The following is a 27,199-nucleotide window of genomic DNA, read 5'->3' as shown; positions in this document are numbered from 1 at the left end:
TGTATATACACCATTAAGAAAATGGTGAACTCATACGTCAAACTGAGAGCCATGTTAGTTCTACCATAGCAATGTAGTACACAGGCTACTCAGGAGACCACTGGAGCTTCAAGAAATATAAAAAAAAAAAAAACACAACAACCTGATGAAAATAATTAACCAACAATGACTTTCAGGGGAGGCAATCATGCTAAACACAATTAAGGAAAAAATGGGAATAAACAATTGAAGATAACAAAACACAATGTAAGGACTTGACTCTCACATCCTGGTTGAGACTCAATTTTCTTCTTCCCTCACAATACAATGTATCCACCTGTGGGAAAATGAATGAAACTTTTTCCCTCTACCTTAAAAACACATCTTCATGACATAATACTTTGATCTAGAGAGAGAGAGAATCATTTGTCAATAAAACACAAGACATTTTATTTAAAAAATAAATAGTATAACACTTGCAATTGCAATTAATGCAAGAAAACAGTATAGTATAACCTATAACCTTTAAAATATAAAAACATTAACTTAATGGCATACTTAAGTTTTAAATGTTATATATCTCAAGTTTATCTATTTATAAAGAGCATTCAACTTAATTTTAAACGCTAAACATAGGAGTTATGATCTTTCATAAATACATCGTGGAAAGAAATGCATTATCATAGTTTGCTATACGACTTCAACAATTTCGGTGTGAGAGAGAGCGAGAGAGAGAATTATTAACCTTTCATAGGGTTCATCTGAAGGACTTATTCAAGCGGAGAGAGAGAGAGATAAAATACCGTAATTATCCTTTCATATGGTTCATCTGAAGGAAGTATTTTAGCGAGAGGTTTAAGTTATACCTGAGTGAATACAGGAACTACAGAGAGAGAGAGAGAGAGAAAACATGTAAACAAGACTAGTTACAATTTTCCTATCGTAGGGTTCATCTGAAGGATGTATTCAAGCAAGAGGTGAAAATGATAAAGGCCAAATGACGGAACTACACTGAAACATAAAAAAACTAACTTTTGCAATTACTGCAGAAAAACATTATACAACCATGGAACCTAAAGTATTATGAAATATAATCAACTTTATGACATACTCTTACATGTTATATATCTCGAGTTATCTATTATCCATAAAGAGCATCCAACATGAAATAAATCACCATGGTTTGCTCATTTCTGTGCGACTTGAACATTATTTGGCTGAGAGAGAGAGAGAGAGAGAGAGAGAGAGAGAGAGAGAGAGAGAGAGAGAGAGAGAGAGAGAGACTTTTACTATTAAATAGTTACATCTTTTCTTTCATAAGCTTCATCTAAAGGATGTATTCAAGCGAGAGGTGAATCTTATACCCGCGTGAATGAAGGAACTACATGGCTCAAGACATTAGGGGTCTATCTTCCCAATAATCCGATCCAAAAATTTTTTTAGAAACTATTACTTATCCTATAGGTCCTAATCCCATGCCTTAACTTGGACTAATTTATGTGTAGTCAGAAGTCATTGGCACCATAGTCCACTGTAGATTCAAAAGGAACAGCTCTGTCCAGTAGGTTGATACATGCAAGCAAAGGTTATCAAGTCCCATTGTCTTACCAGCTGAATCAGCTTATCTTACTACATTGTTTGAAAGATGGAAGACTGGAAAGTTGAAAATAATGAAAGCAAGCAAAACTAAGTTTAAGACTGAGGCAATGGGAACAAAGTGCAAGCCATGGTCTGAACAACAATGGAATTCTGGCTAAAATTCTACAAAATATAAGACAAGGGAGTAAACTCTTTGGAGATCTAAATTCATAAGAGGAAAACTTTAGTAAAAATGTGACTGAGGGAATTAAAATAGTCATGAAAATTATTTTTAAATAACCATTTAAGCTGGGCCCCAGCACAATGCAGCTACCACCAAATGATTCTCTTTTGTATCACTTTGACCCCCAGACTTACTGCTTTCTCTCTCTCTCGTACTATTCATCAGTTACCTTTAGTATCTTATTTTCAAGTCTAACTTCTTTAATTTTACCTTGTTCCATTTATAATTCTTATTTAAGAATACAGCCCTAAGAAGTTCTAATTAGTCTTGTAGCGTGACTCACAGAGGTCTCGTTCATGTATACTTTAATATAACAGTAACCCTTTGATATTATGGAAATCTCTTTACGAGAATGGTGTGATTAGACTGCCTATAAGCCATGTCACTTCAAATGCATTTGAAGATAGTGAACACCAAGCCATAGACTTAGGCACGAGACACATTTCGGAAGACGTAGTCTCTCTTGAATCAAAAGTGATATTGCTTGAAGGTCACTGATGATGAGGATAATGAATCTCCAAGTAATCTGTAATGAAAAATGACAGCAATAAAAATCAATGTTGTAATTTGAACTCATACAAAAACTTGGGAAGTCATAGAAACAATCCTCCTATAACTAGTTCTAACAAACCTTCTACGTACTTTCTGTTAATTATTATAGGAATACAAACCACCTAAGGAAAAACTATCCTGCATATAAATAGTATAAACACATCTCAAAATTTCAAATGAGGATATGTTTCAAATATTTCACTTCACAGATTACACAAACCTCTTGTTACTTCCTGTATGTGTTGGTAAACTCCTTAACCTTAAGTGGAGGGGCAAGGACACAACTTGAATGTAGGTTCTAAATGTCTATTGTAGAAATATATACAAGATCCAGGGGACAAACAGCAGACAGCTTAACAAACAGACAGACGAGACGAGACTGCCTCACGAGAGCAATAATTACAATGTTGCCAATACTTAAATGTTGCCATATCATATTACTGGACTTAACATGGGATACTCTAATGGCGCGCAACATGTGAAATTGAACATAATAACATCATCATAATACTGGTACATGTGAAATGCGTCTTTTTCATGTACCTACACCTCCCTCCCCCTCACGCTCGTAGTGCATTCTCGAGCGGACTCCTTTTCCATGAGTCTTTGGGAACGACGTGGGTTTACTGGAGGAATACTGACTAAGGACTCTCTTTCTAGGTCCTGGCTAGGGGCCACAGGGACAGGAGGAAAGAAAGGGGTCACTATTAGTGGGTGGCACCAGGCGAAGAAAACGACGATTACGCCACCACACACGACCACTAGGGAGACGAATTTGATAGTCTCTGACCATTCCCATGCTCCCATGACAGTGCCAACTTTGTCCCAACGATGAGAGGTCGGGTCTTGAATCCGAACTTGCTGTCAGACACTCAACGTGGGTAAGGGGTGGGCATGCTTGTCGTACTTGGTCTTTACCTGCTTGTAACGAGCGGCAACACGGCGGTCACAATCTTCGGTCTTGACCTGCCACTCCTTGGAGAATGCTTGAGGGTGGGCAGGGATACATGACCTGAGAGGACAGCCATACAGGATCTGGGCAGGAGAGAGCGTCCAGTAAAGTTAGGAGTATTTCTGAGCTCCAATAAGCCTCGGTACAAATGCTTCACAATCAATGTTGCCAGATGGCTGTTTTGAGGATGAGGTGCTTGATCGACTTCACAGCGGCTTCAGCGTGACCATTCGATTGTGGGTAGTGGGGTGAGGTTACCATGTGTCGAACTCCCCATCGCTTCATAAAATCCTTGAACTCTGCGCTGGTGAATTGGGGGCCTCCATCTGTCCTTAGGCGAAGGGGGACACCAACTTCACGGAAATAGCGGCAGAAGATCTGATAGTATTGGAAGCGGTAGTATCGCCTTGGCAGGGTGCAATAACAGGCCATCCTGACAGGCGATCGACGACGACGAGGAAAGACTTCCCTGCAACAACAAAGAAGTCGGCTGAGACGGACTCGAAGGGTCTTGTTGGGTTGTCGTCATTCATTAGAGGTTCCATGCGGCTGAGATGGCTGCAATGTCTGACATGCCTCACAAGCTCTGACTGTGTTTGGCAATATCAGAGTCAATGCCAGGCCAGAAAACTGACTGCCTTGCTCTGCGCTTGGTTGCTTCCACACCTCTGTGGCTGTCATGCAAGTGGGACAAGGTGCGACGACGGAGAGCGGCAGGAACTACAACCCTTGCTCCATACAGGACAAGGTCACCATCGGCGTAGAGATCTTCACGTAGTTTCCAATAAGGAAGTAAGGAATTGTGAAGGTCATATCTGTTGCGAGGAAATCCTGATGTGACACAATCGAGTAGATGAGTATACGCAGGATCTGCTTTCGCTGCGTCACGAAGATCCTGAAGTATCTGTCGGGATCCTGAGCTGGAGACTCGTCTGAAAGTATACGGCGTTCACAGCCATGACAGTTCGAAGATGAGCAGCGGAAAGAAGCACCCGAGATCTCGTCCTCCTGTGTGGGGTGGCTGACTGGGGCGCGAGACAATGCATCTGGGATGCACAGCAACTTACCCGCACGCCACACAGCTGTAAAGATGTAGGGCGAGATTTTCTCCTTGAGGCGCTGGAGACGAGAGTTCTCGATGGCATCCAGCGTATAACTGTTCAAGAATAGGTATAAGGGGCCGGTGATCCGTCATCAGAGTAAAATTCTGTAGGCCTGCTAAATATAGCCTACATTTCGACATTGCCCAGACAACGGCTAGCATCTCAAGCTCGATGGTGGCATATCGTGTCTCTGCGTCATCGAGAAACCGAGAACCACACTGAACTAGACGCAGGTCCATTACCATGGTACCTGCAGGAGGGCATATCCAATGCCGTGGAGGCGTGAAGCGTCCGTCTGAAGAACAGGTAGTCTGGGTCGAAGAGGGCGAGAACTGGTGGACTGGTGAGAGCTAACTGACACGTTGAAATGCTTCATCATGGTCGGGGGTCCAAACAAATGTTCTCTTGGGACTCATCAGGGGACGTAAAGGTTGGGCTGCAATGGAGATGTCAGGCGTGAACTCCTCTAACTGGTGACCAATCCCATAAACGATCTGAGGTCTGTCAGGTTAGCAGGGGTTGGGAAATCCTTGATGGCACCGACTTTCGCTTATCAGCTGAGATGCCGTCTCCTGAGAGATTGTACCACAGAAATTCACGGAGGGTGCAGCGACCACAAATTTATCCTTGTTGAGTGTGATCCCAAACTTGCGGCACCGGGTGAGCACTTCGTGGGATACGATGAAGGTGTGTAGCATAGTCTTCGTCGTGGAGGAGAAGGTCGTCTATGACCTTAACACAGTTTTGGACACCTTGAAGGGCATATCACCTCGCAGGCAGAAGGCGTCTCCAGTAGCTGCGAAGCCCATCGGTCCTCTGCAATGTATGAACCGACCATATGGCGTAATAAAGGTGGTTAAATGCTGATTTTCTTCTGCCAGTTCCATCTGCCAGTAACCATAGAGAGCATCAGCTTTGTGAAATAAAAACGAGCCTTCGGGCCTACACTGCGAATAGCGGCGTAGGGTGTGGGGTGAAGGATGGGCTCGACGAGAAACCTGCTATTCAATTTGGTCAGATCGACAGTGATTCGTACTCCTGTCCCATTCTTGGGAACGACGACGAGAGGGTGGCCCCAAACTGACGGGTCATCACCAGCAGGTTTGATTATCCCTTGGGCCACCATGGAGTCAAGCTCTTCTTTGACTTGTCCTTAAAGCGAATGGAATCTGTCTTGGGGTGTGGATGGCAAAAGGCACTGCACCATCCTTAAGGTGGATTCTCATGGGAGGACCAGCCATAGGCTTGAGAGGAGCTGTCTTCAACTCTTCTTTCGAGACCAACACATCTCGAAACTCTTGAAGAAAGTATTCCTTTGCTGCTGAAGGTGATGTGGTCGCTGAGATGGGTAGCTCCTTTGACTCTATTAACGTGTTTGACTTCTAAAATAGGTTTAGGGAAATCAGGAGATATTATGGCCAGTTCCTCACAATGACCATAGGATAAAAGTGGGAATTCCACATTTTCATGCACTTGAATCCTGGCGAGACAGGATCGCTTGCCTAGTGTAAGGGTAGCTTGTAATATACCCAGAGCAGGTGACATTGGAGATCCATCCGCGGTGAACGTCGCACTTTGCGGAGGCGTCTGCAAACAGCTCCTGGAGATACCCATGTGTCAAGGTGCTGCTTTCCAATTACAGTGACATCGGCACCTGTGTCTGGTAACATTTTAATGCGAGACTTAACATCGCCAAACGACAAGAGAGGCACAGATAGGTTTGGGCGTCTTGGAAATGGTGCGAGGCGATCCTAGGCGACGACAGCTGGTCCTTGAATCTTGCGATTTGTTGACTGAAGAGGCACCACTGTTGCTTGAAGATCTGTCCTGACGAAGATTCTTCTTATTCTCCCTACAACACTTATCGAAGTGCCCAATGCGGTGACACAGACGGCACTGGACCTTGCTGGCAGGACACTTCATGGTCCTGGTCCGACCAATGGCCAACGCGGTGGGTCCGCACGCTTTTACAGTGACTGTTGGACCGCAGGGCATTTGTCTTGATCATGCTGACGGCACAGTACTGGCACCAAGTTGCTGGGTTCGAGGGTTTCGGCGAAGGTGGATGCTTTCCGCTTGACTCTTGCTCTCTTGTAGGCCGAAACAGCACACAGCTGATTAGTTTGGGGCACGTATGGCAGAAGTTGCAGTTTTAGCCGCCTCATACGACCGACAGGTGGTGATGAAATCTTGCAAAGAAGAATTGGCATCCAAGCGATCAACTTCTGAACAATAAGTCCGCGTCGCGAATGCCCATCAAGATAATCATTTTCAGCTGGGTCTCTTCACATGCGACGGCGTACCTGGGCATAAATCAACTTCTTCCGCAAGGCGTCGAAGTTTCACATAGAAATCAGCGAAAGATTCCCCTTCCGATTGCTTGCAGCTAAGTAACTCTCTTTGGCGAAGTACTTCATTCCTTAAAACCCTTTATATGACTGTAAGGCGTCCAGGACTTCATCTACAGGCTTATCTGTAGAGGGAGGATATTTGAAGTGTGTGTTCTAAAACACGCTGCGTTTCCAGGGTAAAGGGTCATCACTCCTCATCTGGATCATTTGTTTTTCCCGTGGAAGCTTAGAAAGATCCACCATGACAGCATAGTCATCCCATCGACGTCTCCATTCCCTGAACATCGGAATGAATGTTGCATCTGCCTTCAGTGGGGGTGGCGTTTGCGCGGTTGCTTCTGTGGTGGTGGAAGGGAGGGTTGACTGGAGTTCGAACCACCTCTGTGCCAGGTGTAAGGGTACCTGAACGAGAATGGATGATTGGTGCAAGAGTTTGAATGAGGGCAGTAAACCTTGCATTCTCCTCTTCTCTTCTAAGATCATCTTCTCTAAGGCGAATTGCTTCTTGTTCCCTTCTTTCTTCTTCACGTTGTCTGTCTTGCTTCTTGTTTCATCTTCCCTTCTTCTCTCTCATCCTCATACAAGCGAGATTCCTCTAAAAACTTAATCAAAACGAGGAAATCTGTCCCAGTAGCTTGAGAGGTAGATGGGGGCTGGTAGCGGGGCTTAAGAGTGGTGGGGAGGGAGAGACTGGATGCTCCAACACTCCCCCAACATCAGAGTGTGGGCGCCCACATTACTGATTGCCACTGTTCTGTGGGCTCTTCTAATTGGTCTGCAGGCGTACCTTTCGAGTCCGTCATTATTGTCGATGTGCAGTGCGCAAGAATAAAGTTTCAACAAAATTATTAAAATTATTCCAAAACGTCTGATACGAGAATAATAAATAAAATTCGTTGAAGCGTGAGTGTGTGCGTATGTGCGAGAGATACGTCAGCCAACGAGGGGACTAATGAAACCGATAGTGTTCTGCCTACGGCAGCTCACATCCAAGGCGACGTTGCCAAGTCGACTCAGTCATCCCGTGACATGGCATGAGTGCGGGTGTGACAGTCGGTGCTTCCGGCGAAGCCACAACAGAATAAATGCATACTCAATAAAATCACTAGAGCACACAAAAAAGGCACTATAAAAGCACAATGCACTGCACAACACTTCACTGAGTACTTGAGGCACTACACTGCACATGACATAGAATGAATCAGTAGGGACACGAAAGCACTTTTGAATTGAACGTTCATCCAATATGGCGATGACCGTCCAGGTTCCCGATGTCCAAGTCTTGATAAGCTTCAAACAATACGACACTTCCAAAGTTCACTGCGCCATGTATGTGTTGGTAAACTCCTTAACCTTAAGTGGAGGGGCAAGGACACAACTTGAATGTAGGTTCTAAATGTCTATTGTAGAAATATATACAAGATCCAGGGGACAAACAGCAGACAGCTTAACAAACAGACAGACGAGACGAGACTGCCTCACGAGAGCAATAATTACAATGTTGCCAATACTTAAATGTTGCCATATCATATTACTGGACTTAACATGGGATACTCTAATGGCGCGCAACATGTGAAATAATGTTTGAACATAATAACAACTAATAATACTGGTACATGTGAAATGCGTCTTTTTCATGTACCTACACTTCCTAATAGATGCCCCCCCCCCCCCTCCCCGCCCCCGCGCAAAAAAAAAAAATTATAGATATTTGCTTAAAAAAAAACTATAGTACAGTTTTCTTTCAAGTGAGGTGGGTATCATGTTATTTCTGTGAAGAGGATCCTACAACTACTGTAGAAAGTACTCCTGAGAGCATTCGCTGTATCATTGAAATATTCACCCTATTTACTATGCTCTAGGAGAATCTGCTACTGTTTCAGTTATCTTTGAAATTATTAATTACAATAAACCATGAATCAAACTATTTGACTTTGCCAACTCAAACTAGCTATCCCTGTATTGATATAAACAAATGCCCATAGACAGAATTACTGCTGCTTAACATATCCAGCACCATCCTTAAGGACAATAATGGTTCTTTTACATTACAAAATGTTTTCATGCACACCTACAATAGCAGCCCTAGATATTCACTGGTATTGGTATTAACACCATTATTATAGCCTACGATTTCAACATGCACCTATTAAACCTGAGAAGGTTCGGGTGGGTCTTGTTTTGTATTGCCAGGTATACCATTTACGCATGTTAAATTAATAGCAATTCCTCTAATTCTGACTATACTATGTAGCCTTAGCAAAAATAGTTGCAATAATTCTACATGTCCTCGGTATATAATAATCAACTATGTTAACTCAATATTTTGGACATTCCTACATGTGGATTACCCTTAAATGAAAATGGACAACTATTCCAGAAAAACTAAAAACTATTGTAATAAGTAGTCAATTAAAAGAACTGATCTCAGATTTTAATTTCTTAGCCATGTGTAAATCACAGAAATTAAAATTTTTTTTTTTTGACGTTATGCTTTGGGTCTTAAGTCCTAAAGGACTGAATATTATGGTTGTCTGTAAAATCTTTCATAAATTTTCAAATATCTATTGCTGGGAGCAGAATCATGATCATTATCAACACACTTCTATGATCCTGTAACAATTTTTCATAGTAACCTTTGTCAATATTACTTGTTGGCATTTTCTTCAGATTCCTGATATTCCATCACATTGATCATTCCATTAGACTCCTCCAAGCCTTTCATGTAGTACTGCACAAACCACACACTACTGTATATCAACAGATATCCTGTTCTCACCCCCAACAGTATAATCATTGTGTACTTTCTTTACCTTCAAATAATTGCTACCTCTATCAACAAAATTTTTACTTTTTATCAGGTCAATTGTTGCGGGCTTGTCTATCATCTGTTGGCTACAATGTCCAATCACTGCAGATTCATCGCTAACTAACATTTATATGTATCTAACGGATAGCTGGGCAACAGGTATCCTCTAGAGTCTAGATAGCTATCCTCTGGAAGTATAAACCTGCTTCCCAGGTTACTTTACAGCCAGCATTCAGGTACTACACAGCATTATACTTGGTATGCGCGCGCACTATCACTAATCAAGACTGTTTCACAAATGATGATTTACAGAAAGTCTGAAGCAAAATAGTTCTTTGGTTACCATCTCTAAGCTGTTGTCACCCATGAATCATACTTGCCACTGCTGTTAAGCCTAAATGCATGTTCACCACAAATGGCTTGCAGCCAACATCAATTCTAAATATAAGGTTATAACATTTCTCTTGCCAGCTAAATATTTTCAACAATCTGAACATTTTCTATCTGGAAATGGTGAACCATCCATGATTTGTTTCCCGTCCATCTAAATGGTTAACTCTCAAAATCTAAAACTATTTGATTTGTGAAGGATATCCTCTGGCTAATAAGTATTGCCCAATTGAATTTTGTTTAATCTGGTGAAATGAGAACCAAAATATTTTACTTTAACCAGGCAGGAATTATTAGCCAATACAAGTCGGACTAGCTAAAATCAGCAGCCAAGTTAAACTGATCAAAGGAATTTTGAATGGTGGGCATTAATAAGTTAGTATCATCACAGACAACACCTTCTGTCAGTTCATTACTTGACATACTTTCAGTACACATTCAGCTTCCACACCACGTGAACGATAATAAAGGCCAGCATTTTTTAAGCTTTTAAAAGAACCTCTATGCAGTGAATAAAACCTATAATTTCAAGTGTGCATCAACCAATTTATGCAGTCTATAGGGATTAACAAAATCTAAACAAACTCACCTCTGAAGGATTGGAAGGAAAATCTGAAAGATGAGCGATATGTTCCGCTCTATTGAATTCCCATATGCTGTTTGTAGAAATGTATGACAAATTTCTGAAATACAATTACTATATTAACATTAATAAGATCATTTTTACATCTAAAACTCCTAAAATAAAAATTTAAAATACAAAATCATTAATGATAAGCGAATTAGAACAATCTAGCAAAACAGTACTATAACAAAACTATATGAAACATGAAAAAACTGTCACGCTGAGTATAGTGGCAAATATTTTCCTTACCAGATGATTGCTGCTAAAGAGAATTGCTGAGTCATGTTGCAGTATTAAGCTACATTTCAAGGGGTTCAGAGGTAGACAGTGCTCTATTGCTGGGAGGTAGACAGTGCTCTATTGCTGGAATAACATTCTTGAAAAGTTGATGAACTAAACTATCAGCAGATTGTTTCATTAACAGCTAATAGGGGGGTTTAAATGTGGTAGGCCTTTCACAAAAACAGCCAGCAGACATCCTCATGGTGTCCAACCAGAATACAGAAACATTAAAATGAATTAAAGTAATTTTAAGCAAAATATATGGAAAATGTCCCTAAAAGATAAGTATTACTTGCAAGCTCAAATGTTACAAAACCACGGACTGCTATTAGCTAACTCGCAACAGTAAGGATACTGAGGTCATTCATTATAGAGGATGCCTTATCATTTCTCTTAACCCTCAACTTCTATTTACTAAACAATACCAGATCATCTAATTACGAGACAAATGGTTTTATTTCATGACTACAAGGTCTGGTGTGATTTCCTGAGTACAAAGTTTTTTCATCAGTGAAGGCAATACAAAAACTAAGACTTTATATTAAACTAACACTGCCTAGTGGACACAAAATGTAAACAGTCTTTACAAAACTATTAGGAAAGCATTTGTCTTTAGTCAATGGTAAAAAATAAGAGCCTGTAGCATATTAGGTTAAATAAAATATTAATTTTCCATGACATAACACAAGACCCCTGGACTCTACTAGTACCTCTGAAACTAATGCACTAAAAAAATAGAATGTGGATGTAAAATGTCAAACAGCAATACGTATTTCATAAACCTTATTCATATGTTATCTGATTGTTGGTAGTAACGTAACACCTATTATAACTTTAACTGCGTACAAATTAGTTAAGTCTAGTTCAAGGATAATTGTTGACGTTATATTTATGAACATTACATTCATTTCTGTCAACAATGATTGGTTAACCTAGTATATCCTTCCAAACACCAACTTTAATGCAAACCCCATTGTGGAAATCAACGTCTCTGGGATGGGATAAAAAAAACTAATAATTTCCAAACTTTCCATAATGTGACCTATTTAGGATGACATGTCCCACTTATTGGGCTTAAGACGTTATGCAATGGGACCACTTGCAATAGAACACAGTATCTGTTTGAAGAATCATGGCCAGAGCAGTCAATAAACACTGTTCATATTAAAGATGCTCCCACAAGAAGTTATATCAACAAAAATACAGAATTCCATAAGGTTAACTGTTCAGAGAAGAACACTTTTTAACGTCCTCTAATACACATAACAGACTTTATACCATTTTTCAGTAGTTCCAGTATATCATAAAATATAACCCTGGCCAATCAATCTACATAATAGGTATTTCATGATAGTATGTGCAACCAATCTACCTACAGATTACATTCTTCATGCTCACACCTTTTTCAAGTAGGAGATTGATAAGAATACTATGCTCAAATTTAATCAATCTTACTGATCAAGGCAGCAACCATGCTAATTACATTAGTTTTCTACTATTTTACCGGAAAACTTAAATGCAACTAGGCTCTTCTTGTACAAAAATTTCTTGGCCATGGTCAAAACTATGATACATTACTTTTGACCTAAATTTTTATCAAGGGTTTTAGTCAATTTAACATTCTTCTGAGTGTAAAGTATAAGTATATAATGGGTGTTTTGATATATTCAAGTCATTCGTTGTCAAACCCATAGGAAGCAGAAATTATGATTTCGTCATTTTACCTGTTATCAGTAACCAATATGAAGTCTTCAAAATTGTTGTGCCTTGACCAATGGTATGGTTCCTTGGTGAATTTTACTTTGAACTATCGACATATTCCAAAGTTGAAAACACGTTTTGTTCATGAAACTTACCTGACAGATATATATATAGCTGTATTCTCCGAAGTCAGACAGAATTTCAAAATTCGCGGCACACGCAGTGGGCGGCCAGGTGGTAGTACCCATTCCCGCCGCTGGGAGGCGGATATCAGGAACTATTCCCATTTTCTATTCATATTTTTTCTGTCGCCGGTCGGTAAACAACTGTTTACAGACCTCCGCCTAGGATTTTGAAACTTCATTAGCCGCTTAAGTATCCTAATTATTCTTACGATTATTGACTTGGATTTGTGGCTAGGCATACGCTATCGTAAATTTTTCATTGCATTTGATGTCTGAAGCTAGTTAGCCTAGTTTCAGACTTTGTTGTCTGCAATGGGGAAAGGTGAAGCTACCGGAAACTTCGGTAGACACTCGCTTAGTATCTATGGCGTTTACATGTTTTCTTTGCATAAGTTCAATGTAATTAGTGTAATGTGTGACTGATTACGGAAGAGGAGATTCATGTACGCATTTTAGAGCGTGTTAGAATCAGGAGTTTCCTCCACAGTAAACAGAAGTTAGAAATAATGAACCTTCTAACCTCCTGTAGATTTTATTTTGGCCTAACCCTGTGGTATGGCTTACGGGCCTAGAAGAAGTGTCTGCTAGAGGATTACATCAAGTAATCTAGACTAAAAGTGCTCGCTCTCCAATCAGTGTTGTGAAGTGTAGTGCCCCTGTGTTTTTTTTTTTTGTGGAGGGGGCGTCAGATCGGTCCCATAATGTCCTCTAGGCCTGGACCTCTGTCGGACTCCCAGGACTCAGGGAGAGGGCATGTCGAAGCCGCAAGAGGGTTACGGGGGCTCCCCACCGATCTGGCGTCCCTTCGGCAGAACCTGTTTACGCTTCCAGGCTGCTAAAGATCGTGCACGTGCACGAATCTTGAAGGATTGCTTCTCGTCCTCCGAGGCGTCCTCCCCGCGCAAGGGTTGGAGCTCTCGGAAGGACTCGCGCCCTCTAAGAAGCTTTAGAGAAGATGGACGCTTCACGTCCTCTCTCTCGTTAGGAGGGAACGTCAGATCGGCCCCATAACGCCTCTAGGCCTAGACCTCTGTCGACTCCAGAAAAACCAGGGAGAGGGCATGTCAAAAGCCGAAGGAGGGTACGGGTTTTTTTTCATGCTGATCTGGCTTCCTTTCGGCAGGTCCTGTTGTCGCTTCCCAGGCTGCCGAAGATCGAGCACGTGCACGAATCTTCAAGGGTTGTTCTCGTCCTCCGAGGCATCCTCCCCACACAGGGGTTGGGGCTCTCGGAAGGACTCGCCGCCCCCCTAAAGAAGCTTTAGAGAAGAGGACGCTTCACGTCCTTTCTCTCTGTCACGAGAGGATGAGGAGTAAAGAGACCACATTTACCCTTTCGAAGAATGCACTGGCTCTTTTCCTAAGGGACATATAGGGAGGCTCATTCATCGTTGCCAGAGAGTGATTTGAGCCTCCTGCGAGTGAACGCTCATTTATACTCATGTATACATTATTAAGAGGCTCATTCATCTTGCCAGAAGAGTGATTTGAGCCTCCTGCGAGTGAACGCTCATTTATCCCATCTGTAATACATTATTAATAGCTCATTCATCTTGCCAGAAGAGTGATTTGAGCCTCCGTTTCGTGAACGCTCATGAAGTTAGAGCTGTTTCAAACCTCGCTAGCATTCCAAAAGAATTTGGTAATCAAGGACATTCTAGATTCCACCTTTTGGAGGAGCAACTCAGATTCGTCTCCTCTCCTCATGCGCTCCGTATACGTTATGTAACGTTCGCTTTTACTTCGAAAAGCAAGCTGATAAGTTTGACGTCCGGCAAGCTGCTTTGCACAGTCAAACAACTTATGTCTCTGGTTCGGCATAAGAAGGGCAATTTAGACGTGAGGTAGCTTTTGGAGGTGCTCGACGTCCTATAAGTAGAGACATTCTCCAGGACGCTCGGCAAGCACCTTGCGAGGTGTCTTTCGGACGCTCGGCGTTCCTTTGCTGAGTGCGTTCTGGAGATGTTCTTTTGCATTACTAAGACGCAAGTTGTTGCACAGGCGGCCACTGTCTTTGTAAGAAGGTATGAAGGTCTTTAAGGCCCGTCTTGAAGACGAAAAGCCATACGTCTTCCTTTAGTGTTCACACACTTCAGGAGCAGCGTGCGGCTCTCCATGGAGACTCGCATGAGGCGTCCCTTGAAAATATTCAACGTCATACGCAAAACGCGGTTCGTCATAACATTGAGATGTTGGCAAGGTCGCTCGCCAGGACGCCTCTTGGCGGGACTTGCATGCATCAGGGCGCTCAACGAGTTCCTCTCTGAAACGTCGTTCAGAAGACTTGGTGTTCTCTGCTCAGACACGCTCTTAGCTACGCAGGACGTTTTTTGAGGACGCTTTCCAGGACGCTTATGAGGACGCTTTTGTGCACATTCGCCAGGACGCTTCGGTGGAAGCTCGGCAGGACGCTTTGCGAGAGAAAAGACTTGTAGAAGGCGTTTTATTTGCTGTTCAGGAAGTTTCTTAGGACGCCTTGACGCTTTATAAACGCTCGCAAGAGGAGGTTTTTTCAGGACTCTCCACAGGACATTCCTTACAGAAATTTTTAAAAAGGATTCGGAGTTAGCGGAGATACATACCCGAATTTTTCTTCGATCCCTCTATTTCCTCTTCATCGATTTCTCTGAGAATCGGAAGATTATATACTCATATTCTGGGTGACTTTCGGTCATGTTAAAGGGTTTTCCCTATTAGCAAAGTGCTAATAGTTTTGTCTAGTAAGGACGTTTTCCCCATTGTCAAGATACTAAACGTTTTGTCATTTAAGTGGGGGACCCCTCATAAATGGGGTAGTTCTCATTGACATAGATTTTAACGTTTTTATCGTTTAAGCGGATAAACTCATTAACAAATTTCGGAAGAGCTCTCATTCATTTTCAGAGGCTCATCGGGGAGTAAGAAAAAAGACTTGTAGACTAGATTCCAGGAAGTCTTATTGTCCAATATCATAAGAACATTGAACGGTCCTTTTCGATCCTCGGTTTCTCTCTTGATGATCTCTATTCGAATATTACTCCCTTTTTCTTGGCAAAGAGTCAAGGAGTTCTTTTAAAAAGTCTCATTCATTAGAACGTGGACAGTCGTTTTCCTTTCTTTCTCTCTTCCTCGTCGAGGAAAGATGTAGTAGAGAATTCGATGTTCAAATTACTACAATACTTACGTAGTTTATCTTTGCGTCATTTTGCTAACGCATGGGTCAAGTCATATACGCATATAGTATTTACCTCTGCGGATAGAAGCCGAATGAAACTGTTGTTCTAATGTATTTATTTGACACTCCCTTCAACAACCTTCCAAGAGTTTTCGGAGTAAGAATAACTATTCAGGTATTGTTACGACCAACACCAACTCAGATTCTGTATTTAAGCGAATTTTGTTTCGTTTAAATATGCCTGCTTGAGAGTTTCCTTTTGCTCGATAATTTCATACCTATCCCTTCGTAAAAGGAGTAGCTGGCAACTCAGGCAGATAGTGCGAAGACGATGAACAAGGCTGCTGTTACTGTGATCTACGCAGTACCGGCTAGCTCGGTGTCATGCGCGTTTGGTTGCCGTCTCTCTCCCCTTGCGGGAAATGGCTGATAAACCGTCTCTCTGCCCTACAATCATGGATTTTGAGCCTCGGGTTGAGGAAATTTCCTAGTAATCATGAATGAACATGCCTTCCGTTTACTTAGAAAATTTCAACAAGATCCTCTTATACTTACTTGTTCGGTGCGGGTTTACCGCACGGTAACAGAATTCTGTACGAATCTACCGCGGCATAGCACTATAATAATGCTCTCCTGCTTATGCAAAGCGCAGCCTTATTTAGGGAAGGAAGCAGGCTGAGTGAGGGAATGGATGAGTTTGCTGGGGACCATTTCCTCGCTGGAGAAGTTTGTTTTCCCTGAATAAAACAGCAATTCAGACCTCTACAATTTTTCCTCACGAAGAAATTGGAATAACATCAAGATCTTGTAATAATTCTAATTTTTCTCTCAACGGCTTGAGGATCACCTCGGGTGATAGCGAGAGGGTGCAGACATCCGAACAGAGGAACAGATGTTCTGGCACATTGTCTGAAAGAATGGAAGCCAATTGGTCGGCTCTCCAGTTCCTCGAAGGGTGAGTTTGGATCGAGTGGCCCAAATCATCTCGGATAATTTCTCAGCTCTTTCATAGCTCAAGAAGAGAGAATTGGTTATGGCTTGGGCACGGAACGTAACGATCCTCAAGAGGTTCGTTAAACTAGTGCACGTCCGTGCGGGTCTTCTCGATCGAAGGCAACAACTACTGACGTCTGAGTAATCCTCACTTAGAAGTATTTCGAAAGTGAGGAGAGACTGAGGGCGTCCTTTCGTTAAGTTTTTCGTAATATTGAAGACGAAGGAGCTTCCTCTTAAGTTGTTCCCTTATTCATGATCCTAGAGGATTAGCTTTAGTCGCCACATGTTGGCCTCTAAGAGGTTGGATTCACAGAGGTCAGGTAATTCAGAGAATTGTCCAAAGACCCTTCCCGAGAGAATCGTGTAATCTAACATCGTCACTTAGTGAAGTATCTAATATCTCTCCTCTCTGAGTCTGAAGGCGTTCAGGACTATCGAGAAGCGATTTAGATCTTCAAGATTAATGGCAGTCTCTTGGCCAAGGCAAAGCAGTGCTGCCTATTTTCAGTGTTCAATCGGAGCGGGCCGTTTCTGGATAGTGAAGGGAAATGACTGTTCCTCCAACTCGACCTCTGTGAATTTCTTTATGGTTCTATCTTTCCGTATGAAGTACGAGATTAGATAGAAGTCCTAACTATTGTAGAATATGCAAATATGTTGTTGACGGCCTCTAGGCTCAGAGATTCGGTTCTGTCAAACAACAAAGCTTCACGATCTTTGAGGTTCTGGGGAGATCTTGAAATTCTCTGCTCGCAGGTTCCGGGCAGGAACTTAGACGTAGTCTGAGTTTCTGATGCCAAAAGCATTTCGAACCTATCCTTTCTGCGAACTTAATACACGTGACCAGAAAGGCTAACATTCTAAACCGCTCTAGCACGGCAAAGAGGGTTAGCGAGCTTTTAGCCTCATCAGTGTTTTAGCTTTAAAGGACATAATGCGGTCTGTCCTCTAAGCCTTCCGTTCTTGATAAGAACGAAAACCTGTCTAACCCTTGACCCGAAGGCTTGGAGACCAAGGGTATGGCACAAATTATTGGGCAAAGGCATTAGAGAGTCCTGTGCCCTGTCGGGTCTCTCAAGTTTTATCTTAATAAAACTATAGAAAGTCGAGGTCAACGGACAATCTGCGGTGTTCCGTAAAAGACCAGACTGGTTCATGTCCAAGAACACCCTGGCATTATAGTCAAGGAGTCTTTTTAAGAAGTCTCATTCATTATGTTTGCATAAAGATTTGAGATTTTTTTCTTAATATGAATGCTCAAGAGGTGAGGGCGCGGCCTCGGAAGCATTTCAACAGAGCATGACACTCAGTAACATCCTGAGTGCCACGCTTTAGCGAAGCAACTCTGTGTTCGCTTCCACACTCCCGACGGGATGTGAAGACGACATTTGAGATCTGTAAGTCACTAGGACCATACATTTCCGTAGATATATTATTGGGGGCAGCAAGCAACACGAAATCCTATCCTATAGAAAAGGGATAGGTGTGCTTTTAACTTTGAAGGGTTGGTCGCTTGAGGCGGCGTTCCTTTTCTTTAGCCTAGAAGTTATGGAACTAACTTTGATAGGTTAGGTCAGGTGGTGGTTTTAGCTTCGTTGCCCTCAGAAGTATGGTCATATGGTCTAGTCACATTGTGGTCACGCCCCCGTTGACAGATCATCTAGAGCGCACCAGCATTACAGGTCTCTACCTCGCTGGCAACTCTAGTAACGCAGAAGCAGACTTTGGTGACAGTAATCACAAAGTCGGCTATGCTAACAGGTGAGGAACCAAGATGTATATCATCTACTTAATTTAGTTTCCCAAAAACAAAAATCCTATTCTGTCTCTTCCCACCATCCGAAGGTGGGATTCAGCTATATATATATCTGTCAGGTAAGTTTCATGAACAAAATGTTAGTTATAATACAATTAAGTTTGTTCATACTTACCTGGCAGATATATATAATTAAAGTGCCCACCCACCTCCCCTCAGGAGACAGTGGCACTGATAAAATATGAATAGAAAATGGGAATAGTTCCTGATATCCGCCTCCCAGCGGCGGGAATGGGTACTACCACCTGGCCGCCCACTGCGTGTGCCGCGAATTTTGAAATTGTCGGACTTCGGAGAATACAGCTATATATATATCTGCCAGGTAAGTATGAACAAACTTAATTGTATTATAACAATAACATTTTACAGCTATGAGGTTTTCTGACATTTACATAGGTACCAAATTAGCAGTTTAGCTTTTTCAGCATGGCAAGGTTGGTGATAATTGAGAAAATCTCAAAGGAAGTAGTACACTAGTAGCTTGGGCACCAGGGTCATGTCAGGGATTTGGTCTCAATTAACTCCTTTCATGTTCTTGTCATGATCAGGCTGGGGTAAAGATAATGGGACTCCCTTATACCCTACAATTATGGTGAATGCCAGTGTGAAACTAATTTTTAGGTCAGTGAAATCTGAACATGAGTGACAGATGTATAACCTAGTCTGGGACCCTATCCTTCCAAGATTGGAAGGGCTTTACCCCTACATACCCCAACCTAAATTATACTAGGATTGTGACTTAACCCATAAATACAGCCCTAACCTAGCCCTGGGGTGCCAGGTCTTACCTGACTGGGGACTGAACTTAGCCTCTCACCACACCAAACCTAGGGAACTGTAAATCAAAATAGAATTGGGTTGCAGCTAAACTCAATCTTACTAAACTAACCTTAGATTACACAAATCTCGTGTTATACTTCTGCATAATGCCCAAATAAAGAAAACACAGTACAGGTTTTTCTCAAGTGAGGTGGATATTATGTTATTTCTGTGAAGAGGATGCTAAAACTACTTCTGTTTAAAGGATTTCTGAGAGCACTCACCATATATACTGAAATGATTACCCTAATCACTATGCTCTACAAAAATCTGCTACTGTGACTCAGTGTTCATTGAAATCAATTATTAATTATAACAACCATGAACTAAACTATTTCTTTGTGAACTCAAACTAGCAGTCCCTGTAATGATATGAACAAATTCCCATACAATGATTTCTGCTTAACATATTCAGCACATGCACAAGGGCAGCAATTGTTATTTTAAATTCTATACATTAAAAAAATCTATTTTCATACACATTTACAACAGCAGCCCAAGACATCCACTTGTATTGGTGTTTTCACCATTATTATCGATCATGAAAAAAACGTGCACCAATTAAACTTTTGAGAAGTTTCAGTAGGCTCTTGTTTTGTATAGCCAGGTATACCATTTACTACTACTATATTAATAGCAACTCCTCCAATTTTGACTATACCACAAAACATTAGCAAAATAGTTGCAAAAATTCTATGAGTAATCAGTAGTATACAATCAAACATGTCACTCAATATTTTGGACATTCCCGCAAGTGGATTATCCTTAAATGAAAATGGACAACTATTACAAAAAACCAAAACTGTTGTAATACCGAGCTGTCAATTACACGGACTGTGATCTCAGATTTTATTTATTTAGCCATGTGTTAACCGCATAAGTCCCAATTACTTTTTTAGTTGTGATTCCAATATCAGGTCCTTAGAGACTGAGAATTATACATGTCTACTGACTTACGTGTTGAATATTCCAAACATCTGATGCCAAGAGATGGTAAGTATCAACACACTTCTATGATGCTGTAACAAAATATTTTCATGGTAACATTTGTCAATATTTGCTAGAATTTTTCTTCAAATTCTTGTGATCTCATCATCTTATCATTCCATTACATACATTCCTCCAAAAACTTCCGTGTACATCACAAGTACCACTTCTTGTTGGAGTACAGTGATCACCTCCCATAGCACATTAAAGCTTTGTGTACTCCCCATTATGAATAATTTTAAGTGCACTTTCTTTACCTTTAAATTGCTGCAACCTCTATCAACAAACTTTGTAATTTTATCTGGTTAATTGTTGTGGACTTTTTTACCATCTGTTGACTATCATGCCTACTCATTGCAAATTCATTGCCTCTAACATTTACCACATGTATTTAGTGACAGAATTTTGGCTGCCGGGCAATAGCTCCAGTTGTCCTCTGTTAGTAACTGGAAGCATTGCCGGCTTCCCAGGCTACTCTACAGCCAGCATTCTGGTACAACACAGCATTTACTTGCTGAATGATCATTCATTTTTAATCAAGATTGTTTCACTACTGTTGATTTAATGATAAACTCCGATGCAAAATAGTTCTTTGGTTACCATTACTCAGATGTCACCTATGACTCATAATAGCCACTGCTGTTATGCCTACCTAAATGCATGTTCACCGCAAATGGCTTACAGCCAACAATTTCTAAATAAAATGTTAAATCATTTTCATTTCTCTTACCTGCTCAATATGTATTTTCAACAATCTAAACATTCTATTTGCAAACTGTGAACCATCTAAAATTAGTTTCCAACCCACCTATATATTTAACTCTTAAAACCTAATTTAATGTGATTTGTGCATAATACCCTTTGGCAAATGTTCATTGCCCCATTGAATTGTTTAACTTGGTTAACTAAGCAAGATATGTTAGCCAATACAAGTCTGACTAGCTAACAACAACTGCCATGTTAAACTGTTTAAAGGTATTTTGAATTCTCGAAATTATCACATGCAACACCTTTTGTCTGTTCATTATCTGACATACTTTCAGTACACATTCAGCTTATATAACACATGCATGATGATAAAGCCCACCTTGCCTAAGCTTTTAAAAAAGACTTCTATGCCATGAAAGAAAGCTAAAACTTCAAATGTGCATCTATCATTTTGTGCAATCCTGTAGGGATTTACAAAATATATGACAACTCACCTCTGAAGGATTCCTTTGTACTTGACAGAAACATCAGTTGAAGTTCTATAGCAACATCAGTTGAAGTTCTGTAACTTTTCTGAAAAGCATCAAATAAACATTAATACTTTTACATTTATTAATCCTGAAATAAAACTTTAAATATAAAACCATTAACATAGGCAAATTAGAACAATCGATCGATGCAGTTTGACAGAACTATTATGAAGACATTGTCATATTGTAATATGGAGACAAAACTTTTACTTACCAGATGATTAGTGATCAAGAGAATGTTTCGGATCGACAGTGAAGAAATTCTTGGAAGAGAAGCGCCTCCCTCTGAAATGTCTGCTGTTAGACAATGCCCCTGCTCACCCTCCTGGCCTCGAGGAAGATATCCTAGCGAAGTATTAGTTTATCACGGTTCTTTATCTTCTACCTAACACCACCCCTCTCCTCCAGCCCATGGGCCAGCAAGTGATATCGAACTTCAAGAAGCTGTATACAAAACATCTTTTCAAGAGATGTTTCGACATCACCGATACCACAAACCTCACCTTGCATGAATTTTGGAAGGAGCATTTCGATGCTGTGATATGCATCCGACTCATTGATCAAGCTTGGCGGGAGGTTTCGAGGCGAACCTTGAATTCTTCGTGGAGGAAACTCTGGCCTGATGCCGTAGCCGCCCTAACTTCGAGGGATTCGACATGGGTGAAGCTGGTGCTGCAGATTCAGGAACAGTTGACGATCCTGAAACTGTTTCGCAACCAGATCTTGACAAGATTGTTGCACTCGGCAAGTCCATGGGGCTGGTCGTCGACGAGGACGACATCAATTCCCTTCTCGAGGCGCACCAACAGGAGCTTACGACGGATGACCTGAAGGAGTTGGAGGCCATGCAACATAACATTGTTCAAGAAGAGTTCTCTAGCAGTGGCGAGGAGGAGGATTATGACCCTATGACAACGGCAGAAATTAAGGATGCTCTAGCTGCTTTTCATAATGTGCAATCATTTGTAGAAAACACACACTCCGAAACCGAGTCGTTTTCAGGAACATAGTGAAAAGTAGGCAGAAGCAATCTTCCTTGGATAGTTATTTTTTAAAGATGCCTTTAGTAGGAGTAAGCAAAAAGGAAGATCCAATTAATACCACGAAAAAACAAAGTTGAAAGTGGTGAAGAAATTTAAATTTCGTAAAAAAAAAAAAAAAAATGTAAAGTATAAAAAAGTAAAAAAAAAAAAAAAAAAAAAAAAAAAAAAAGTTTAATTTTAAGTTTTTTGTAAAGTTGTGTTTTACAGTTTTGTTAATGTGTTTCGTAAAGTTTAGTTTATGTTTCCTGACATTTTTTAATGTGTTTCGTAAAGTTAAGTGTACATACTATAAGAAGTTTTCTGCCGTTTGTCCTCTGTCGCCACTTTCGGAGATAGCCTCACTCGAAACGTAAGGTTCCACATTTTACTACACACGTACCTATGTACGTACAGTATTTCTCATATACCATGTACACTAATACACTTTATTTACAGGTAAGTACATATTAGTACTAGTACGTACGTATTAAGTTAGGTATTGAATGGTCCAAATTGTTGTACGTAGTATTTCATTGTGTATTGGTTAATTTAGCTTAATTATAAAATTTACTGGGGTGTTTTTGTAGGGCTTGGAACGGATTAGCCATTTTACATGTAAAATGCGGTTCAAGATACGAAAAGCTCATAATACGAAAGCCGCCTCGGAACGGATTAATTTCATATCTCTAGGTACCACTGTACTGCTAAGATCACGGTGTGGTATTTCTACAGAAGCACTCCACATGGACTGCAATGAACGTAACCGCGGATACGACATCCACTAGGGATTGGGGCGTCCAATGTATTTAGAAGTGTTTAGTACTGGCCCCTGGGGGGTTAATTACAGTCGTCCGAATAAATATTACTTAAAATTCTTGTTCAGTAGGTAAAACTGCATAGAAAAACAGCAACTGCCATAGTCTAGGCCGTCGCGGATAAGTACCCTAGATCTACCCACGGTGTTATTAAAAGTGAAAGTGATTATATAGAGCCCAGCACTACAATCATTTCCAACTGTTGGGAGGAATACAGTTGCCTAAATGAGGAGGATTTCTTCATTTAAGAGTCAACCACTCGAACTTTGTGGCCCAGCACACTGGAGCTCATACTAATACTATTGAGAGGCGGTGGCAGGATTTGAAGAATCTGTTGCCTAAATATGGTCGTCGAAAGGATCAGTTTGTTGGATACTGGCTCTTGCCTATTTTAAATTGCATTTTAAAGTATTGGAGCATAGGCTCCATGCATTCTTAAAGATGGCAGCTCACCTTTACCCTCCAACCTAAGTATGTACAGAAAGGGTTTTAGGCTGTCTTATACTTAATAGGACTGTAAGGTGGGGGCGACGCCCCCCCCCGATAGGTAAGGACGGCTACTTGGTTAGGTTAGCTGGTGGCCTTGTTTATTGCTTATTCTACATTTGCCATTATTCGTGTGTTGAAACAGATTCTTTAATTCATTCCCCACTCAAAATCCCCAGTTAACGAATAGGGTAAAAATACTGTTCCTCCTCAAAAAAAAGGTCAGCTTTAGATAAAGCACTAAGTAATTCATCAGAAAAAGAAAATCAAAATTATTAGTGGCAGAGCTATTGTATAGAATTACCATCCATTCCCTAAAGGACACCAACAAAATGGGAAGCAATATGGGTAAAAAACCGCAAGGTACAGGGGTAGACCATGTACGATCAATGTGTACAACCCCAAAAAAAGTACATTATAACGCGTCCTGACATCGGAGTCAGGATGCGTTATAATGTACTTTTCTTGGGGTTGTACACATTGATCGTACATGGTCCACCCCTGTACCATGCGGTTTTTTACCCTAACAGGACAAAGTGCCTGTTTCAATGTACTACAGGCACCTAGGCCAGGTTAGGTGAAGGATCCTAGGTTTGGCACACCCAAATATCTGACCCTCAACAATCCTGTACAATATAGCTAGTGCCTAGGTTAGAGTAGGAAGTCAGGCTTGGATGCACTCTGTATTTCACTGAACTTTGTTTTCCCCAAATACAAAAACCTAGTATCATCTCCTGCGCCCTCCCAGTACGGTTAGACTGGGTAGGAAGGGGTGAATGTGTTAACCAAATATTTCCAACAAAAAATGTGAAATTTAACATTTTAACATTACTACTGCATTAAAAGGGTCTTACATAACACTTAGCACACGGCACTGGCAGTATAAATTGAGAAGAACACGAACCCATTACCAGTTTATCAAACATATCCGTTATTCCAGGCAACATAACCACAGACTAGGCACTCTTTCCTACTCTCGGTCTCGATTCTGAGTGCCTAATGTTAAATTGGTACACTAGTGACAGCAAAGTAAGAGCCTACTGTGGTAAATCTAAGTTATCGATACATGGCGACTGGAGGTTTTACTTGGGTATTTAGTCTCTATTACTAGTTTAACATTTCCTTATTTGTGTCATTGCTTTCAACACGAGAGCCTAACAACCTCCAACGTGAATTTCAAGCTTCACACGTTATAACGCAACTTGGATATCACACAAATAGAAAACCTTCTAACGCAATTTACCTTTGTGGAGTTTCAAATCATGTCACGGCAAAAATAGTGTTGTCAGATGAAAAAACACAACAATGAAATGAACCAAGGGCAGCCAAAAGCCAAGATTCAAGGACGCTGGAGTTCTTTGCTTCTCGTGTAGATAGGATTACAGAAGAGAAAATGCTAATTTAAAATTTTTAAGTAAAAAAGAAGTGATTTCTATCAGTTTCCGCACAGAAATTGTGGTATTCGATCTGAAAAATCTGGATTCGCCATGTATAGGGATAAAATCAAGAAAACATAGTAAATTCTTCAATCAAATAATAGTTTAAGACCAATAGGAACCTCTAAACCTGCGTTGTGCTGCAATAGGCGAAATTTTACTTTTTCAAAATTACCGACAATGACCAATACAAGAAAATGGCTATTTTATCACAACAGGAAAAATCAATATTTCATTATGTCGCAGTCTTCGGTGATGTGTAGTTAGATTCCTGTGTAAAATTGGGCAAATAATTTTAACTCTTAACAAAATTTCACCATTAAGTATTAGTATAGAAATCCCATTAGTAAAATAAAATCATATAACTTGATACTTCACACATTGTATAAACCTCTGCAGCTGATCAAATAGAAATGAAAATTGAAGCTAAGAGGTAAAATACTCACTGGGTTATAACTGTAGGCAAAATATGTTTATATATATATATATATTATATATATATATATATATATATATATATATATATAAATATATATGTATATATATATACGTATATATATATATATATATTATATATATATATATATATATATTATAAATCTAAAGAACGGTCAAAATAGAAATCTTAATATTTCATTGAAATATTTCAGATATTCTTTCATGTAAACCATCTTGCATTGCACGAAACTCAAATATTAACACAGGAAAAAGGCCCTGGGCTGGGGACATTTATATACACACACACACACACACACACACACACACACACACACACACACACACATATATATATATATAATATATATATATATTATATATATATATATATATATATGATTATAATCACTTTAGCACGTGATTCATTTATCGCACATATCCACAGTGAAAAATAAGAGCAGGGTGTAGGTCCTGACGTTTCGGCTTTATTTTCAAGCCATTGACAAAGGACTGATACATAGTATTAGAATTCACGAGTATATATACTACAAAGACAGTACTGACGAACATACACACAAACAGTTTGAGACTGCAGATCCACCCACACGCAGGTGTCAAGGTAGGAGTGGCTTTCAAAAATCATTAGGCTAAATTTACAATAAATTCTCTAGGGATACTACCGCTTAGGGTACAAGTCCACACCTGACAGGCAAGAAACTGAAATATCCAGATAATGTACTAAACAATGCATTAAAAGCGGCAAAAAAGACCATTGTATCAAAATAAAAAAGAACCTTACAAACAGCAAAAATTTGTCTTGTACTTTACCTATAATAGTAATATGAAAGATGATATCCCACTCTCGAATCCCCCTAAGAATTTTGGTGTTAATGTAGTTTTAAAAACAATAAAACAATGAACAGGTACTTATTAAGAACTCCCCACGAACAATGCTAAAGGATGTGTATATAAAATCCCGTGTAAGTCTTGTGACAACTTTTACATTGGTCAACGGGGAAAGCACTGGAAAAAAGAATAGAACAACATAAACAATGTGTGAGATATGCACAGGGAAATAGTGGTATATTTGTACATGTTAGTGAGAACAATCATGGTATTAACTGGGAAGGGGCAAAAAAAAGCTGGTGTGTTCTAATAAGCATTGGAAAGGAATATCATTGAATCTAGTTTTATAAAAGAAAGTTACAACAATAATATGAACATCAGTCAAGGAATGTATAA

At 40.4% G+C, this 27,199-nt stretch overlaps 1 long non-coding RNA gene across 3 annotated transcripts; it reads right to left on the bottom strand.

The window, feature by feature from the left end:
• Nucleotides 1–550: 550 nt before the first annotated feature.
• LOC135209883 (uncharacterized) lies at nucleotides 551–25,453 on the bottom strand. 3 transcript variants are annotated; one of them, XR_010313430.1, is made up of 5 exons: nucleotides 25,327–25,453; nucleotides 21,725–21,803; nucleotides 10,833–10,946; nucleotides 10,548–10,641; nucleotides 551–2,327 (listed from the first exon to the last, which is right to left on the bottom strand). It is a non-coding gene; the product is annotated as an uncharacterized LOC135209883 (long non-coding RNA). The 3 variants fall into 3 exon arrangements; XR_010313429.1 differs by lacking the exon at nucleotides 25,327–25,453 and adding an exon at nucleotides 21,975–22,752; XR_010313428.1 differs by lacking the exons at nucleotides 21,725–21,803; nucleotides 25,327–25,453 and having other exon boundaries at nucleotides 10,833–11,425.
• Between the last annotated feature and the right edge of the window lie 1,746 nt (nucleotides 25,454–27,199).

The sequence above is a fragment of the Macrobrachium nipponense genome, chromosome 38 (genome assembly GCF_015104395.2).
Source record: "Macrobrachium nipponense isolate FS-2020 chromosome 38, ASM1510439v2, whole genome shotgun sequence".
In the NCBI taxonomy this organism is placed as follows: Eukaryota; Metazoa; Arthropoda; class Malacostraca; order Decapoda; family Palaemonidae; genus Macrobrachium; species Macrobrachium nipponense.
The sequence above is the reverse complement of the archived record's forward strand: the minus strand, read 5'-3'. Positions and strand labels throughout refer to the sequence as shown.